Source organism: Tamandua tetradactyla, chromosome 3, assembly GCF_023851605.1.
Source record: "Tamandua tetradactyla isolate mTamTet1 chromosome 3, mTamTet1.pri, whole genome shotgun sequence".
NCBI classification, from domain to species: Eukaryota; Metazoa; Chordata; class Mammalia; order Pilosa; family Myrmecophagidae; genus Tamandua; species Tamandua tetradactyla.
This window is the reverse complement of record NC_135329.1, coordinates 73,016,040-73,036,606: the sequence shown is the minus strand read 5'-3', so window position 1 is coordinate 73,036,606 and position 20,567 is coordinate 73,016,040. Positions and strand designations below refer to the sequence as shown.

General features: G+C 36.1%; 1 long non-coding RNA gene across 1 annotated transcript; it reads left to right on the top strand.

Annotated features, from left to right (window-relative positions):
• Positions 1-9,773: 9,773 nt before the first annotated feature.
• LOC143676148 (uncharacterized) lies at positions 9,774-20,123 on the top strand. The gene is made up of 3 exons (XR_013171865.1): positions 9,774-9,833; positions 17,950-18,027; positions 20,044-20,123. It is a non-coding gene; the product is annotated as an uncharacterized LOC143676148 (long non-coding RNA).
• Positions 20,124-20,567: the final 444 nt, after the last annotated feature.

Here is a 20,567-nt window from a genome sequence, read left to right as displayed (position 1 = left end):
TCCCTGAAATTCGAATTGACCCTGAGAATAAGAAAACATTAGGATGTTGAACAACTTCTCCTCAAGAACCTCTCCAAAAAATATGCTAACCGTGCCCATCCCCCCCCACAATTCCTGCTTAACTGTCTGATCACAGCACCTGCTCAGCCCACTCCCCTACACTCTATTTCCTCTAATCTTGTTTACTACTCCTAATAAAATAAAAGCTCTTTTCTGCCTGACCTTGTAACACTTGTAGATTTTATTGTTGGAGGGCTTTCCCTATTGCAATAGGCTCCCTCCCCCTACTGCAATTTTATTTATTTTGTTTTGCATATTGACATCTGTGGTGGCGCTTGCTCACATAAATTGAAATTTAAAGGGGACAAGGGCTATGTGAGGCTGTAGATAAAAACTTGAGATTCATCTGCAGAGGTGACAGCTGGAGTTCTGAAGTAAATGAGTGTTTTCAGAATAGCTTGCAAAGAGAAGAGTATAGTTTGAACTAGAAACTTTAGTCATATTTGCAGTTTCAGGAAAATTAAGAAATTATAACAGAGGGGAATAAAAGTAAGAAATCTGTCTTTCCCTTTCCTTTTTTCAGTCAAACCACCAACTATATGAATAAATTGACTTAATATATAAGTGGTTAAGAAGCCTCAGAGTGCAGCAGAAATTGCATTAGAAATCAAGAGACTTGGAACCTCCTTCTATCTCTGTCTATAATGATCTCTTTGACAGAAAGTAATAGAACAGATGTTCTTTTCCCATCTGTTAAATAATGGAAGTGAAATTGATGTTCTCAAGATATTATTCATCTCTAAAAATCAATGAATCTTGTGAAATCAAAGTTCTACTTTATCTTCACCAAGGTTCAATGGCTTTTGTAAAAAATGAAATGGATCCCCCAAAATTTCACATCTTAGCACTAGGCAGTTAGCACTGATGCCTCGGTTAAGAGATTTATGCTTGCAAACCATCTGTTAGTAACTATCTCCTGTGGTGAATGAGCTAGTTTATTGAAAACAAGTAGCACATTACTTTTTCCTAGTATACAAACTTCCCTAAAAGAACTTAACTAAAGGTAATTTGATACAATGAAATGTTAAATATCCCTTTATCACCATTGGAAGTTAAGTTTTTATGCCACAGGTACTAAAAGACAACCAATTCCAGAAAACAGATACAACTTTATGCATCTTGCCTGCTAGAGCAGCTGTATTAAAGTACATTTAAATGAAGAGGAGGGAGACATATCATTGAAACAGCAATGCCAATTTTCAAGACAATTTTTGAGAAGCAATTCTTTCATAAGACTGTCAAAGACAAATGAGAATTGTCACTGTGGGCTCCTAAAACTTAAAGAAAGGAAATTGACTAAAATTATTTCCATTATTAAAATTAAGCAGGATGTGTAAATATTTCAACAAAATATGTACTAAAAGAAAATGCTTTCAAATTTGTTTTACCAAATCGTTATTGCTGAACTCTGATTTTCCAAGCTAAATGGGGTTATAATTTCTTAACAAATTAGCTTAAGTTTAGTATAAGCATAGTTTATGCAAAAATATTGAGCACATAGCCAATCCTTGATGTATATTTATTGGGTGTTAATCATCCAAGTGCTGCATTAAGATTTTCATCATTTAATCCTCTATTGCAAGTTCAATGTGATTTTTGTTACTCCACTGTCTTCTTGCACATGATAATTCTTTGAGAAAAAAGTTAACATTTCCTGTTAACTTTTGTGGGAGCAATTTATTTGTCCCTATGAAAACTGCTATGTCAAAGCCTGTAAATTTGCATGCGACATTCAAAATAACATACCTAGTGTGGGTTTCTCTACATTTATGCTCCTATCACTCCTGGTAAGGAAGCAGAGTACATTTTCTGGTCTGTTGACACAGGCAGGGAATCTTCCCGACCATTTCTTAGATCCTACCCACACTCTAGCTGATGATGGAGCCACTTCCTCATATCCCAGAAGGAGAGGTTTTCACCATAAGTTTCTAATATTCTTTCTCTCCTCTCACCACTACCCAAGATCACCTCTCATCTAATTGAATAGTTCTTCAATTTTTATTATAGGCATTAGCTTTTGAGATTTTCTAGCTCTTCTTTAATTGGTTTTGTCAGTTATATTTTTAAAAAATTTACACGTCAGTTTTCAAATTTATTGGCACAAAGTTGATGATATATTCTTATTTCTTATTATTCTTGTCTGTGGCTATAGTTATGACCCCTTTCTTATGCAAAAAAATATTTTAAGGGGTGCAAGGGTAATTCAGTGCTAGAATTCTTGCCTGCCATGCAGGAGACCTGGGTTTGATATGTCTCTGTGTTTTTGAAATAGTCCATAATTTCAGATATTTGTCTACTTTGTCTTCTCAAACTTTTAATTCTTTATTGATATTCTCTTTTTGTACTTTTCATTTCACTGCTTTTTGCTTTCATTTTTGTTTTCCATTCTTTCTATTCTTTTTTTTTTTAAGATTTTATTCTGTTTGGTTTTTTCTTTCCTCACTTGTTCATTTTCAAGTTGGACCTTCCACTATTCTCATTAATTCATAATTAATCTACTTTTATAGGCATTTAAGTGATATATTTTCCTAAGGTACTTCATTTTCTTGATGTTGCAAGCGTTGATATATAGGATTTTTATAATCATTCAATTCTAAACTGTTTTTAGTTCTGTTAAAATTTGCTGCCATTATTTTTAAATATCCAAGAATATTAGTATCTTTAAATTTACCATTTCCTTATTAACCTCTAACTTCATTGTACTGAGTCAGAAAATGTAGTCTGTGTAATGCTTACTTTTACAGTTTAACATTTAAGTTGCGTGAAATTTCCTTTAGGGCCAATCAATGATCATTTTTGTGTTGTAAATGTTCCATTTGAGCTTGAGGGGAATGTCTATTTGATATTTTGGGGAATAAAAATGTTACATACACACATTAGATTAAGTATACTAATTATTTAATTATTCAGGACAGGACAATCTATGCTGTTACTAAAAAAAAGGCCTCTCAGTGGTTCAGTTAATATTGAATATTGATATACTTTGTCATTTTTCTACCATTTAATTTTCTTATTACTTTTTGCTGTTCTATGTTTCTTTTTTTCCAATTTCCTTCATATTTAAATTAATTTGGTCTTAGGGCAATAGCACTCTCTTGGTAGTCTCTGTCTCTGATTGCTGATCTCATAATCCCAGCAGACACCATCTGATGTGGACCTGCCTCCAATATACTCCTTCCCAAGTGCTCAGCTGCAGAAGTCCAAGTTCCTAGATTTACCAATCACACTGCTAGTTTGAAAGCATTTCCATGAGAAGTCTCCAAACGGCTAAAAGTCCAATGTTCCCACAGAGTTGTTCTTCTTTCAGGCATGGCACTACAACATCATTATTTAATAAATATGTCTTCTCCTCTGCTTATTTTTCTTTCCTCATGTAAATCCTATATGTGAATGTTAACTTTCTACAGTTATCCTCCTTAAAATTTAGATTTTAATATAATTTATATTTCTTTATTTTTTCCTGAGGACACTTGCATTGAATTTCATCATTATATTTGAAATACCTTTAATTGGTGGTATGAAGGCAGGCTTTCTTAAATTCTGTCCCTTGAGCCCAACAAAATTAATAATGAGAATCAAAGATTGATATTCAAGCTACAGAAGTAAATAATTATTGCAAATCTATATGTTACAAAAGTTATACATTATATAGTGATGTGGGCTTAAAGTTATAGTTTCTTTAGATTTTTAATACTGTAAAGATTTCCCCCAAATAAAATTACAGGGCCCTGAGAGACCCAGGTAAAACTGCTTACATATAAAGATAAAGGCCAAAAATTTGAGTGAGCCATAGTTAAGCAAGAAGCATTCTATCAGTGATGGGGAATGGAAGGAGAAGTCTGAAGCCATGGGATTTAGCCATTTTTTCCCTAGAAACTATCTCCCAAACTCTGAATAATACCTTGGAAATGAGAAAAGGAAGAGAATAAACTGGGAAAAGTTATCAGTTTAATGTCTAAGAGAGACTGGCTGTGGAAAAATGAGCTAAAAGAGAGGAGGTGGGGAAGAGAGAGAGGATGGAGGATGGAAGGGAATATGGGAAGAGGGCAGGAAGGGTTGAAAGGATGGGATAAAAGAAGGAAAGAAGGAAGGAAGGAAAGAAAGAAGGTAGCAGAAAGGAGGAGATAAGAATAAAAAGACAAACTAGAATAATCTCAACTGAATGCTGAAAGGATGCAATGAAACAATGCAGAAATAACTTTAAAAAAAAAACTGAGAACCATTGGAATGGTACTAAACATACAAGGGAAGAGTAAAGTATTATAAAAGACTATAATACTGTTGATACCATCCTGGTGTAGGTGGAAGAGATGTTCAGCTGAAAGGTAGAGGATACAGGGAAGATTGGACAGAGGGCACAGGGGTAGAATATACCAGAATAATACATCAAAGAAGGAACCAATAGACTCGGGATTTGATTTTGATATTAAGCCAAAAATATTTAGTACAGAATTTTCATAGGTAGGGGGTGGGACAGCAGGATAGAGAACTTTAGAAAAGGTCCCATATACCCTCACACACTTATACACATATTCATCTATCCACTTTCACTCTGCCACAGTCATAAAGTTTAGCAGCCCCTTCCATCACATTCATGGCTTGATTTCCTTTATGCCACACTGTCCTCTCCCCTTCCTTTATATTCTCACTCATAGACATTTGCTTATATCTTCTCAAGCTTCCACTTTTGCATACTCCTTATCTCACACAATTATCCCCATATGTTTTAGCTTGCCATATGCTATAACAAATTCTGCAGATTGGTTGGCTTAAGCCACAGACATTTATTTTCTGACAGTTTTGTAGGCTAGGAGTCCAAAACCAGGGTATCATCAGGATCATGCATTCTTTGGTGTCTGCAGTGTTCTGCTGGTGACTGGCTAGAAATCCATATCTCAACCTCTCCCCAGATCATGTGGCCTTCTGGGCCTTTCTCTCTCCTACTGCTGCTATGTACAAATTTCCTCTGCTAATAAAGACTTTCGTGTTACTGGATTATGGCCTATCCTGGATTCCATTTGGCATCCTCTAGATTCTATTTACAAACAAGCTCACACTCACTGGACCAGGATTAGGTCTTGAACATGTCTTTGTGGGGACAAGATTCAATGCATAACACCATATTTACTCTCTTACATTCACTTTTTCTTGTTATTATATGGTGGTACACTTATATGTGTGCCATTCATATGGTACCTTTACACTTTATTTTAACTTCTTTGTAACTTATTTTTTTGTAATTACAATCCATGAAGGCATCAACATCTCTTATTCACCTCTCTGCCATCTTAATTGCTAACACTTTTAGATATTCAAATGTTTCCATGGTCCTATAACCATCTTCCTCTCACATGCATACTCTCTTAAGCCGGTGTGTGTCACCAATTCTTAGGAACACATTTTTAGCCCTATAATCTCATACAGATAACATACAATATCTAAACTATAGCATGAGAAGTACATATTTTTCATACTATATATCCAACTAATAGTCACAATCCATTTGACTATGACACACAGTTTACACATGTAACACCTGAGTCTAGGTTTCATGGGAACATCTGGAGACACAGAGAGACATAATGCTTAAGCTATCCACACAAAAACAAACACTTCTCACACCCACAACCTCTATACATCCAGTATTAACACTTACCACAGACATAACGCACGTTACTCCCAATTTCACAACACAGAATACACAGGCACACTCACACAATCCAACCACTGACACATACTTCACTTTCCTGTACTCCCAATACCACACATTGTACCAAATATAATTAAAATTTTGGATGAGTAATGAGGGGGAAAATTGATTATAGAGTTGGTAAATATTTTGTACAAGGAGAGGGCCATGAGTTGTTAGAGAGATGTTATTTCCTTAGGAATCAAACTGTTGATTTATTTGAGCTTCTAAACCCACTGGAATAGGGCCTGTGACAATAAATATGGAAGGACATAGAAGGAAAATAATGACTTTTAAGAGGCTGAGCTCATTGGTAGGTGGGGGAAAGATCTAGTGACAGTACATATTAGGGGTAAAGGAGATTGAGAGAGGCCTGGTCATGGCCAGGTTCCAACAATGCTAAGGTTGAAAGTATACCAATATTGCCCCTAAAAGAAAAGGCCCATTCACTGGTAGATTGGAGTTGACCCCAGAATTCAAACTTTAGATTGGGCCTAGCTATTCATAGCTGATGTGGTCTGAATACTGGAATGGGGTCACAGAGAGAGATCTTTCAGCGTTGACAAGAACAGAGTTCCTGATGAGGGACAGGAGATGTGAAGCCAGGAGCTTTCCTCTTCACCAAAACGCTGCTTCTCTGGGAAAGCACAAAGAGAAGAATGACCAAAGACATGGTGTCTACATGTAAAATGCCTGGGACTGTTCCTGATAATGGTGGGAATTCAATAAATGTTTGAGTCTTATGAAATTATGAACTATTTTCAAGTCTATGCCTATATACTAACACAAACTTATGTTAAACTTTTATTTATACATGGGTTAAATAGTAATAATAAGGTATATCACTGACTATTTTCTGTGAGCTAGGTGAAGTCTCTTAGATACTGTCACATCACTGTGGAGATACCTTGGATACAGGAAATAATTTCCTTTAAGTCTAGTTACCTATATTCTAATTTTGATTAGAAAATGAAAGATATAAAAGTCAATTTAATGATAGTCTCCACTGGTAAAAGGAACCACCCCAGCTCTGGGATGCGGTCAGCCTGTCTCCCTCTGAGTCCCAGCTGAGTGGCTGAAATGCATTGACGTCACAGAATCTTGCCTTACTGGTGATCATTTGCGTCATAAAGCCCTGTGGGTCACTGAGCATTGGCCATACCAGTGATCTGGTGAGGCAGCAGTTGCTTAAGTGACTTTTTGCTCTTGAGTACACAAATTTGATACTGAGCTAACATTAGCTGATTCTTCGAGAGTTAAGAACAGAATTTCAGGGAGAAAAGGACCCTATTCAAGTCCTTTCCAAAGAGCTGAATCATGAAAAGGAAACAAAAAAGGAAACATCTGGAAACCACGGACTCCCAAGAAATTGTGAAGACATCACCAAGTATGTTGGAAACATATTCTCTGATTATAGTGTCACCAGGAACTGCATCTAAGGAGGGATGAAGAAAAGAATCCTAGTAGTAGAGGGTGAGGTGAAGAGGTGGGTTGGGAGAGTAAGAAAGACAGAGAAGCAGATGCTGGTCATCCTGAAGGTCTAGAAGGCCTGAGAGTAAAGAAAAGGATGAGATGAACCTGCTTCTCTCTCTCTGTGGCTTAGGGCTTCTGCTAGTCTTCTGAAGTCTGCCCAGGTTACTTTGTCATAGACCCAATGGTTAATTAATCAAAGGCTTTTTTCCTCACAAAACCCATGTCCCTCGATTTTATTTCTGCCTAAGGGCATTAGGTAAGTAAATGATGTTGTCTTAATTAGAAGTTTTCTAATGCTTTCTCCTTTTAAAGAAGAAGAAAGTATGGCTCACTGAACTGAGGGAATAATTTTTTAAGAAGTAAAGTTAGTTAGGACCCTGAAAACCTGGTTATGCAGGGATGAGAATACAATCTAATAAAGGATTTATTTACTAAAGAGTAAAAATTGTCCTATACTATGAATATTTAACCATGGGGCTTCTAAGTGAAATGTTGTTACTGGGCAAAGGCCATGGATTCTTTTGCCCAAAGTGCTCAATAACCAATTCCTGAGATGCTAGGGTTTCAAAGAGAGAGTTTATTAGTAGGCACACAGTAGGAGGGTAGCAGGGAGGCTAAAATCTGTCTCCCTAAGTTTAGGAGGGTCAAGGTTTTAAGATTTTAGCAAGGGGAGATGAGGACATTTCAAAGAGCAAGTTCAAAGCAGGAAAGGAGACAGTGTCATCACTGTTGTTTCAATAGGGGAACATGAGTAGAAAAGAGGGGAGACAGCTATCACTTCAGTAGTAAAGGTATAATCCCAAAGTAAGGGAGTCAAGTGACATTTCAACAGTAGAGTTTAGCAGATATGACTTAAAATATCTGGGACAGAGGCTAGTTGACAGTGACTTCAAATGCTTCATGATCATTAAGACCTTTGCCATGTAAGCAAATGACCAGATAAAAGGAGTAACAGCTCTTAGTCACAAAGGCACAAGATAAGGGCTTTTACAATCATTTCAGATATCAGGGCAGCTGAATTAGAGCTTAGGGAATTTCAGGTATTCTCCTCTGTCTACTCCAATACCCCAGAAAGCAAAAAGGAGTATGAGGCAGGCCACGGTGGCTCAGCAGGCAGGATTCCTGCCTGCCATGCCAGAGACCATGTGTTTGATTCCCGGTGCCTGCCCATGTAAAAAATAAAAAGGAGCATGATTCAGTAATTAAAATTATCCTTAAATCTTAATTTCTTGGTTTCAATGTAGACATAAACAGGAAACAGTGCACATACAGAAAACACTATTAAACCCCAGTTAAAATTTAATGGTTGAATTGAGGATCAGAGTCAGACCCTTTCCTAAAACATGGGAAAGATTTAGTCCTGGTTTCCAAGAAAGTTGAGTAAACAAGTAACCTTAAGATGGAGGGCCATTGTTTAGTGGTGGGTAGAGAGAGAATAGAGCCAATCCCAAATTGTAAATGTTGGCTCATACTCCTGAAGAGACCCTGAGATTTCCAACAATGTTTGACTGCTTTGTATATTGAGACTGGGCCCTGGAAGAAGTGTGGAGAGTGAAGCTTCTTCATTTCATGGGTCCAAATTCTTAGAAAAGGTTGACAGAGAAAACAGTTTGCAATTATTTTCTTCTTCTTACCAAACTCTGCTGCACAGGGGAAGGGGCAAAGAAGAGGTGGTGGTATGAAGAGAGATATAATCCAAGTGTAAAGTTGTATGGGACATCATGGTTCATACCTGGCATACCTTCAATAAAGTTAATGCATATCCAGAGTTCTCACTGAGTGTATTGAGTGTTCACTTTGAGGCATACAAAGCCCATACACCTCTTCACACGTAACCACATATAGCTCACAAATCAGTCAGGGAATGTTAAGCATTAATGCCTAACATAATTGGTCACTTACAATTACCAGTACAATTCTTTTCTTCTCAAAGCACATTGCAACACTTCCTATACTAGTTAAATTAGTATAGTAACCATTCACAAATGTATTTCTTGTTTACACAAAAATTCAGGGTATATGTCTAGGTTAATAGGGCAATTCTCCTCCATGAGGTCCCAAGCTAATAAAGACCTGTAATCACTGACATGCAGCTTTCAAAGTCCACCTGGGTTATCAATATCCCAGCCAGCTAGAAAAGGAAAAGGCATGGAAAGACAAGGAAGAGGATTTTATGGCTATGTCTGGAAATGGCAAATGTACACATTTTATATTACAGAAAGTTTATTCACATGGTCAGAATTATCTACAAGGGAGGTTGATAAAAAAAAACTAATCTAGTAGTATACCTAGGGAGAAATGAGACAATTCAATTTACAAAGATGATACATTGTGCAAATCCACCCATCCGTGACACATATTGACACAACAAATATTATTCTACTTTTAAAACTTTCAGTGATAGGAACTAGACTACACTATCCATTGACATGAAAGCCGTAGGTATTAACTGTATGTATCACAAAGTAGACTTTCAACAATTGTTTAATGGATGAAAAGCTGCACATGAACAACATCTCTCTTATTTAATTGTTTTTTTTTAATTTCCCAGAGAAGTTGAAAGGGACATATGCTGTGCAGTGTGAACACAAAGAGATGGCCACAACCCAAGGTAGGAAAGCACGGGGGACTTCCTCCTCCTCTCAATACTTGTCCTGCATCTCATTTGAACATAAATTCACTGGTACTGGTAAGGAGAGCCTACTAAAGAGGATGTGGAAGGGAATGTAGGATCGAAGCATGGCTTAGAATTAAGCTGAGTGGCTCAGGTCATCAACTGATAGAGGCTGCCCAGTCCAGGAAGAAACTAAAAATGCTTCTCTATCTTCTACAGTAAATGCTCAGGAGATCAGCAATAGAAGCAACATATTGCAAGGGATAAACACCTGAGAGGCCTGGAGAAAGCTAGAGGAGATCAGTGGAGACCAAGTTTCTATTTGAGGAAATGGCAGGAAAGGGACAAAGGGGATGAGAGTTTCATCAGAGAAACATAAGAGGAGAATATGGATATGAACTAGGAGAATTAATATTATATTGTCAGGAAGAAGTGAAAGTACTGATGGCTTAGGACAAGTCAGAGGTGGAGGGATCCCCTAGAGCTGGACATGAGGTGCTAAACACATACACCCAGTTCAAGACTCCCAGAGAGGAAAAAATTTCCTCCATCTTTGCCTTCAAGAGTAGAATGCAACTCTTTGCACAGGACTCTAATGTAACTGAGGCAGGCGTGGTGGAATGAGGGAGAGATATTGTAAGACCTGTTCAGGCTTAGGATCCCAAAGTGTCCCATGTCAAAAAAATGCATCTTCACCCCATCACGTCCATATGTCGTCATAACTAATGTTCTTACACTCATCCCTGCACAGTCCCACCCTGCAATCCATATCCTTTCCTCATTTCCTTACAATCTTCCACATGTATCTAGATGCTTATTAAATGTTACATTATACACTCACATTCTTTTTTTGCCATTTTTGCTTTCCTATAGAGTCAACCTCCTCAAAAGAGCAGTCAATGAGCAGCATCTCCAGTTTCTATTCTCTTATTTTCTTTTTCCAATTTTCTATTTTGCAAAATTTTAAATCTGTGGAAGACTTAAAGGGATGATACCACAAATATGCATATATCATTTATTTTTCACCTAGATACAGAACTTTAAAATTTTGCCTTTCTATCTATTTAAGAATAACTTGAAAATAAATTGATGTTACATCTTTCACCACTAAGCATTTTTAGGACATAAGACACAAGAAAAAAAGAGAAGAAAATGCACTCTTCTACATTGTCCCATCTACAAAAGATATTATAAGGGTGTACGTTCATTTGATCTCCTCTTGAAATTATGCTATTACTGTTGTGTATTTTAATCTTATACATATGTATGTACATATATATGCATGTATAATCTTATATGCAAATGTAATCCTATATATATAGAATGACAATTTTAAAAATTATTTTTAATTTAGATTTGTTCAGATACTACGTTTTCCTTGATTTTCATGTCTTCTTGCATCCGAGTTTTTTCTGGGTTTCCTTATATTATCATTTTCTTTCTGTCTGAATATTTTGCTACTTATTTCTGTGAAGGACTGTGAGAAATGTTTTGTTTTATTTGCATTTTCATCTGAGTCCTAAACTATAGTTTTTGTTCTTCCTGTTCCATGAATCTTCCAAAATCTTTGTTCAGTTTTTCATTCTCTCATCCTCTATTTTTACTTTTTCCTTTCAAATCTGGATGTCTTTTATTTCACTTTAGTATCCAATTGCCCTGGTTAGAAGCTGTAGTACCAAGTTGTATAGAAATGATAAGAGTAGACATCCTTATCTTGTTCCTTATCTCTAGGGTTTTTTTTACCATTAAGATATTAGCTGTAAGTAATTCATAGATTTCCTCTATCAGTGTGAAGAAGTTCCCTTCTTGTCCTAGGTTTTTGAGTGCTTTATCAGGAAAGGTGTTGGATTCTGTCAAACATTCTCTGCATCTATTTAAATAATTATGTAGCTTTTGTCCATAGTCTTGTTGCTATGGTGGGCTGCACTGATGGATTTTCAGATGTTCACTTACATTCTTGGGGTAAATCTCACATGTTCATGTTGTATTAGCCTTCTTACATGTTGCTGGAATAAGTTTCTAGTATTTTGTTGAGAATATTTGAGCCCATAATCAGAAGATATATCATCTGTAGCTTTCATTTCTTCTGCCGTCTTGCTCTGGTTTTGTTAGGTCATAATGACCTCATAGAATGAGGAGGGAAGTATTTATTTTTCTTCCAATTTTGGAAGATTTTGTGAAGAATTGGCACTCTTATTTAAAGATATGGTAGAATTCAGAGTGAAGCTCTATCAGCTTGCTTTTCTTTGTTGGAAGCTTTTTGATTACTAACTCAACCTCTTTATTTTGTTATAGGTTTATTCAGATTTTTCAATATTTCTTGATTCGAGTTTTGGTAATTGTATCTTTCTTGAGTTGTGTCCATTTCATGTACCTTATCTTATTTGCTGTACAGCTTCTCATTTGATTATAATACTTATTTCTATAAGGTTGTTAATAATGTCTTTTTTAATTCTAGTAATTTAAATTTTCTCTTTTTCTTGGTCAGATTATCTGAACGTTTGACAATTTTGTTGATCTTTTCAAAGATCCATTTCTGTTTTCATTGATTTTCTATTCCCTATTTCGTTAATCTCTGTGCTAAGTTTTACTGTTTCTTTCCCTTTACTTCTTTTATATTTAGTTTGCTCTTATTTTTCCAGTATCTTTTGTAAGATGGATTTTGTTGGATATACTATTCTTGGTTGAGAGGGTTTTTTGTCCCCCTTTTCACTCAGCACTTTGAATATTTCATCCAATGCAGTGGGATGAAATATTCAAAGTGCTGATGAGAAATCAGTTGTCACTCTGTGCATGAATAGTCATTTTTCTCTTGCTGCTTTTATAATTTTATCTTTATCTTTGCTTTTCAGTATTCTTACTATGATATGTCTAGGTGTGGATCTCTTTTTGTTTGTCCTACTCAGAGTTTATTGAGCTTCTTGTATGCACAGTTCTATAACTTGTGTATGTAAATTAATGCTTTCTTTCAAATATGGGACGTTTTCACCATTATTTCAAATATATATATTTTTCTGCTTCTTTCTCTTGTTGCCATCTTAGATTCCCATCACCTATATATTGGTGAGCTTAATAATAGGCCACAGTTCTATGAAGCTTTGTTCAACTATCTTTATTCTTTATTTCTCACTGTTCTTTGGATAGTACAATATTTTAAATCTACAAGTTCATTGATTCTTTCTTCTACCAATTTAATTATATGATTGAGTCCCTCTAGTGAATTTACATTTGTTTTTGTATTTGTACATTTAAACTCCAAGATTTCCATACTCCAAGATTTCCATTTGCTTTTTGTCTAAAATTTTTATATCATTATTGATATTCTCTATTTGATAAAACACCATCATCATACTTTACTTTACCTCTTTAAGCATGGTTTACTATCATCCTTGAATATATTCATAATGACTGCTTTCTAAACTTTGCCCCTTAAACTTGACACTTGTCCAATTTCCCAGCAGTTTCTGTTACTTCTGTTTTCCTGAAAATGGGTCACACATTCTTCTTTCTTTGCATATATCAAATTTTTTTCCTGAAAAGTAGGCATTTTAGAACATATATTGCATCAGTAAGATACTGATCTGCCCTCTCCCTCTAAGCACATTTTAATGTTGCTGTTTTCTTGATTGTTTAGTGATTTGGCTTGGAAATTTCTGTGAAGTCTATTTCTGCTGTAGTGAGAAGTCTTTAATATACCTATCCAGAGGGCATAATCAACCTGACATGACAGTGGTTTTAGCTGGGCTCTGACTGTGTTCTCCCTGATACCTCTGTTAAATGACTTGCCTTAACTTAAGTATCAAACTGAACTGTTGCACTCCAGTAATTGCTGGCTAATTACTTCATTGTTTCTGACAATTTTCTAGAACATATATTTGCTTCACAGTCTGGCCCAATTTAATTTGGGCCCATTTTCAGGGGTAGTTTTTGAGACCAATGTTTCAGGTTTGTTCTCACTCCAGGAGGGCTCCTTTTAGCTCCTTATTTGCTTCCCTCTAGTAAATTAGCTGCCTTACACTTTAGCTCATTGCTCTCATGGAGCTACCAGCCACCTCCTAATTTTTACCATGAAATTATCTATTGTTTTCAAGTTCTTTGGGGGAGAACTTCAGAATTCTGTCTTCTTATGTCCTATCTCTCACCCACTGGTCTGTGGGGATGGTAACCTCTGCTTTTCGCAGCTTGCTCCTCCCAGTGTGGAACTTTTGCCCTTTGAGTGAGCTCAGATATCAGTAATCAAAGCCCAAGTATTCTTATTCTGGGTTTACCCTACATGTCAGGGTTGGGTTGAGTAAAGGGACCTCAAACATCTCTACTGTACTTGATTGAAATTCAACTAGTGATCATAGATATGGGAAGGATGAGAAATGCTGTCAGTCGGCCTCTTCCAGGGAAATACTGTAGTCCCTGACTGGATGCTAAGGACACAACCTGGAATGGAACATCCATTATGCTAAGAAATGGGTGGGTCAAGTCTCATCCTCGGGTGTCACATACTGAAGGGTCACATACTTTCACTGTTCTTACTGAGATTTAATAAATTTTCTTGAATAAATATTTATTTTCTTTATGTCCTCATATAATTTTCTGAGACTCTATGATGATTGTTTTAAATATATTCCTCCAGTTATGGTTGCTTCACTGTGGAGGAGGTACATGCAGTTCCACATAGAGTTGAGTCTCCCTGTCTTTACTTTTGAATCAGAAAATACTGTAGAAGTGAAAGCCTGGAACATATGTTGGGATCTCAACTCTGGTTTCTTTCTGAGAACTTGAACTTGAAAATCCTGTCTTGTTTTGTTTTTGTTTTTTTCCAAACAATTTTTTGTTGCTTTGCTGTTGTTTTCCAACTTTTCCAGTTTTCACCAAGAATTTTGGCTCATCCACCATCCTAGAATGTAATCTCTATCTTGTTTGAAATACCAGGTGTTAAATATGTCTTATTCACTTGGCTTCCTGAAAACCACACCACCTTGATTTTCCTCTTAATCATTGTCATTTCTTCCAAAATATTATTTCTTGGCACTCTTCTTCACTGTGGCCTCTAAATATTCTATTGTCCTGGGGCCAACCCAGAAACATCTTCTTTCTTACACACTTCCTTATAACCTCATCTAATTTCATGTTTCACAAAGCTACACATATACTGAAGAATCCAAAGGTGTAGTTGCAATATTCAACTCTAAGCTTTATAATACAGCTGCCTATTTAACACCTTCACATTAACATCTCAAATTTAACACTTATAACATAAACTCCTGCTTCTTTCCCCCTCAACTGCTCCTCCAACAGTCTTCTCCACTGAAGACTTATTAGCATCACCATACTTTTTATTGCTGAGACCATAAATTTTAGAATTATCTTGAATTCTTCTTATGTTTGTTCACACACACAATCTTTCAACAAATTCTTCGAGCTTTTTCATTTTTCATCATCTATATTGCTATGACACTAGTGGTAGAATCTACTAACATTGCTTGCTTTGGCTCCTGCTATAGACTCTAGTCTTCCTCATATTGGCAAGAGGAAAGTTAGTGTAAAGCTTTTCAAATGTAAGACATATCATGCCACTTTTTTCTTCAGTAGAGCCAAAGTTCATATAGACTGAAAGTCAAAATTGCCATGATGGCTACTGAGGCCCTCCACATTATGTACCATTAGCAACACTCATCCCCTATGCTTCTACTGTAAGCCTTGGATGACTCTTCTTCCTTCGCACCAGCTGAGTGCTGTTATTCAAACATGCCATGCAATTGCTTCTGTATGCCTAATGTTTACTCTGTCTAGAACATCACTTCTCTCAACAACTTCAGGTTTTACTCATGTCACCTTCTCTATGAGGCTTGAATTGATCATTCTATCTTAATAAATTACCTGTACTCTGGTCCCCTTTCTTGCTTTATTTTTCTTCAGTAGGATTAGCACTGTTTAACCACTATATAATTTAATTATGTGTTTTGTTTATTGTATATTTCCATTCAGTAAAAGCATACTTCATGGGGATATTGTTTTTGTTGTTGTTTGTTTTGTTTTTTTAGTTTTGCCACTGATTTATCTTTAACACATAGAAAATAGTATCAGGCACATATCAGATACTCAAATAATATTTGATGAGCAGATGAATAATACCTATTCCTGAATGGATATTTTTATTCACCATTTTCTTCTTACAACTTACATTCTAAAATATAAATATATTTACCTTAATTTTTATTTTGATGTGAATTATATTAAAGTACACAGAAAAGTGCAGATATCACAAGCATACATATTGGATGATTTTTAACAAAGTAAGCACTGATTTGTGCCCAGATAAAGAGACATTATTAAGATCTCAGAATTCTCCTTCTGCTCTATTTTTGTCACTACCCTCCAAAGAATAATGATTATCCTTACTTATAAAACCCTAGATTAGTTATCCCTATTTTTGAACTCTATAGAAGTGCACAATACATCCTTTGGGTCTGCCTTTCACTCACCATTACATTTGTGAAATTCATCCATGTTATGTGTAATTGTTGTTTATTCATTCTCATTCTGTTTACAGAATTAATGTATATTAATTTCTTTACTGTTTCTCCTTAGCTGGGCATTTGGGTTAGTGGTAATAGCCTGGGATATTACCAGTCATAATTTCCTGAACATCATGTTACATGTCATATGCTGTTTAGACACATTTTGTTGATGAATGCCTAAGATTTAGCTAGGCAATATTATTCATACTCTATCTTAATTCTTCAGAAATCAGACTTTTTTCATCCTTTCATTTTCTTAATTCAATCAGATACTATTGTCCACTTAATCTTATATTCTCTTCTTCTTTAGCTCTTCTCACAGTTCCATATTCTCTACACCCTGATTTTCATAGCCTCATGTCTTTTCATTATTTCCTTAGATCTCACAAATACACTAATTTATCTAATCTTGAAAAATATTCATACTAATTACATTATGTAGCTGAAGCACAGAATTCCATATCAAACACATACACACCAATCAATAACCATGAAATGGGCAACATACACATGTAAATATATGCAGAAACAGCATGGAAACAAATTGCCCATATCATCTGGACTCACACCAAACTCATTTCATATTTATCTCACAAATATCAACTCAATCATCATTTATATCCTAGCCCAGTTTTAACTAAATTGTTATGAGCTTGTACACATCCAGTATACTGTACTCACCACACAGAATTTTGCTCCACTTTTGGCATAATACATTTATGAGACCCACACTTGAGTGTCAAAGGACAGTTGATAATTTAGAACAATTAAATAATGAGCAGTGAGCATTGACATTCAAAATAGGGACTGTTTTATTTCTTCAACAATATAAAGAATGTCTTATTTCTTCAACAATGTAAATATACCAGTAGTTTCATGTGAGGTTGTAAATCTCTTGGAGGTGGGATGGTGAGGTTACTATAGAGTGAAAAATGTAGAGAAAGGCAAAGGATACCAGAAATCTTAATGAATGTGAGTAGATATGAGAAGCTATGAGGCAGGCTCTAAATAAAAGTAGAGAATACTGAAATAAGCCAGTTCTCTGCCCAAGCTAGAGACATACTGTTGAGGAAAATAAATATTTTCTTCAGAAGGGAATTTTGGGAGAAGAATGGTGAGAAGGAATTAAAATGGAAGCAGCTGTTGCAGCTAGAATCTCCTACCCCTAAACAAAGTTCTGTGATTCCCTTAGGAATTGTGTTTCTTCTGAATATAAAATTATGTCCTGGGAACCAAGGACTGGAGTGTGAGACAATCTAGGCTCCCTGAAAGTAGTATTCCAGAAGAAAAATTTGACAAAATATAAGAAAGCAATAGCTCCATTTTTTCACAAATTCTGACACAATCAGGAATATAACAGTAATGCAATCCAATCCAAATCCTAACACCCAATGATAACACAAAATTTTATGTGTCCATGCACATTGGGGTTCTAAGATGATGCAGACTTTATTTCTCATGAGGTCAGGGAAAATGTCTGCTCTCAGAACTCAGAACATGATATATACTTCAAATATTTTATGGTGAAATGGATGAATGAATGAATGAATGAATGATTAAACCCTGTGTATCTCTATGACTTCTATTCTATTTTCTAGGGATCACAAACTCATGCAAAGATACTTCACAATCTGACTCCCCTTTGAAGACTATTAACTCAGCCTGTGAGGAAAAAGGTACATCCTCTGTATCAGAATACTTCTCCTGTGTCTCCTCTTTACCCATGCCCTCTTGTGGTGGTAAGGAAACAGAAGAACTAAAGTCTAGTTAGATAAGGTTTTGGGAGTCTGAGTAGATGTGTCCAGCTCTGCCTCTCTGCTCAGGCACTGAAAGAAATATGTACTTTGGTCTTATTCTTAATTTTCTTCTCCTTTCCTTTCAGTTAGTGCCTAGGTTTCTTTCTCTGGACTAACAACAGTAACCCATCAAAAAATGCTTTTATCTTTTTAATTTTTGTGCATGTGTTGGGGAAAATTTCCATGGATAAACTTTAGGAAAAATAACATCCTTTAGAGGTGGGGCAATTCATGGGTACAGTCTCCACAACTGATATATTTCAATTAAATCTAAAAATGAAAAATTAACACAAAGTAGAACTGTAGCTAATAATAGATTAGTAATATCCAGAAGTAGAAAATATGCAAATGCTCTAGGTGGATATTCAACTATGTGAAGAGTGTTCTATATATGATACTTTGCTGAAGATGAGCTCACACAAAAATTGCAAAACACAACTGTAAGGCCGAGTCTTCAAATATAACAAACAGCAAGTGTTTACTCCCAAGGAGATAATGTAATTGAACAACATTATAGGGAAGGTAGATCAATATATCTAAAACTATGAAATATATAAAAGATACACAATTAAAACACTATCAAATAAAAAAGGAAACATTTGGAAAACAACCAAGAAGTTTTAGACATGAAGTTTATTCCAACAAATTATGTAAATTCACCCAAGCATATCACACTCATACAACCTTCATATATAATGACCATCTCAACCCTATATTCCCTATAAAAAGTTGTTGAGGAAACATGACAGACATAAATGATGCACACATCAGATGTTATTCACTAAACATGATATATTCTCCTGTAAAAACAAATACCACAAACATGAAAATTGTCTTCACCCTTATTCTACAGTGACACTCTACAATGACCCAGATGCAGATTGAATGTATTTTGAGAATGTAAAAGTTTCAACATAGAGCCAGAAGTTTTCAAATAGAGGAAGGAGCTTAATGTGTTTGTGAGATTTTATTTCATGAGGGACATGAATTTACCTAATCACTTACTGAAGCCTATGAATTCAGTTCCCTGGGAAAGGGAAATAAGAACAACTAACTGGAGATTTTCATGATATATTGAAATCCATGGGAGTGCAGCATGCATTCAAAAAATAAATTGTCCTGGGGCAAAACAACAAGCTAAAATGTACTGATAAATGGGGAAGGTCTTAAGAGAGGTTATCACTATCATAGTTAGAGGTGAGAAACTGAGTCAGGCTCAATGTGGTCAAGGGATGCTGAGAAAGATGGTGTCACTGATGTGGCCAAGTGAAGCTGTACCAGAGGGAGCAGGGGGGGAACCTGAGAGGCAATATGTGGCCAATATTGGGAGGTGCAAACTGGAGCCAACCTCAGAGATCTTGTTGGAGGCTCTTACCCAAGCTCAGAATGAGCAGTTCTTACAACTCCCAGATCCAACAGGACCCTGAGTATAGATACTTTAGCATGAGGGAGGAGGCAACTGGGAACAAGAAATGGAAAGTCAGTGGATTTTTTTCCTGCAAATTCTAACTTCCCCAAGAAGCATTTAGATTTCCATGAAAAAATTGACAACTGACAAACAGAAGCATTTTATTTATGGGCATACATCAAATTTATTCTTTAGGTAAACAGAAATAGTGATAACAAAGAATACATGTACCTAATTCTATGCCAGGAAGATTGTTGAGTCTCTTATACACTGCACAAAACAACACAGTATGCTCATCTGTAATCCAGCCCCACAATATACATCATTCCAATACATGTTTTTGTATACTTAGATTTTGGAACGCTGAATAGGAACTGAGCATAATCATCATGAAGACAAAGGCTGTAGGCATTGTTGTACATGATAGAACTTGACTGTTTACTGAATGCAAGAAATAACATTTGTGTGGTTTTCCTTCTATTTCCAAGAATTCTCAGACCTGACTAAAGAAAGTTCAGAGCCTCGACCCTCAGGATTGTTCCAAGACAACACGCAGATGGCAGAGAAGGACTCAAATTCAGAATACCACTCCTGTGCCTCTTCTGAAGACAATCCCATCCATACCGGTAAGGGGGTGGGGGACAGGTGGGCCTGAAGATGGAGCAGGAGGGAAGGTAGAATAGAATGACAGCCTTGAGATGAAACTGAGTCCATGTGCTTAGCAACTGGCAAAATCACCCCATCTCTCAAGGACTAGTCCAGGGTCTCTGACCAATCTATGCAAGATTTTCTGTCCCCTTTGGAGGAGGCTCCTACTTTAAAATCCAAGATAAATATGGAAACTCATTCCCAGAGAAGGTATTTGTGGCAAGTTGGAATTTTTCATTTGAACACTTCCAGCACTATGCCCCGTTACTGAGGAAACCCTCCCCTTCAAAAAGATCATTACCTCTATCTCTATATTTCATCTACCCCATCTCTATCTACATCTACATATGTGCATATCTGTAGC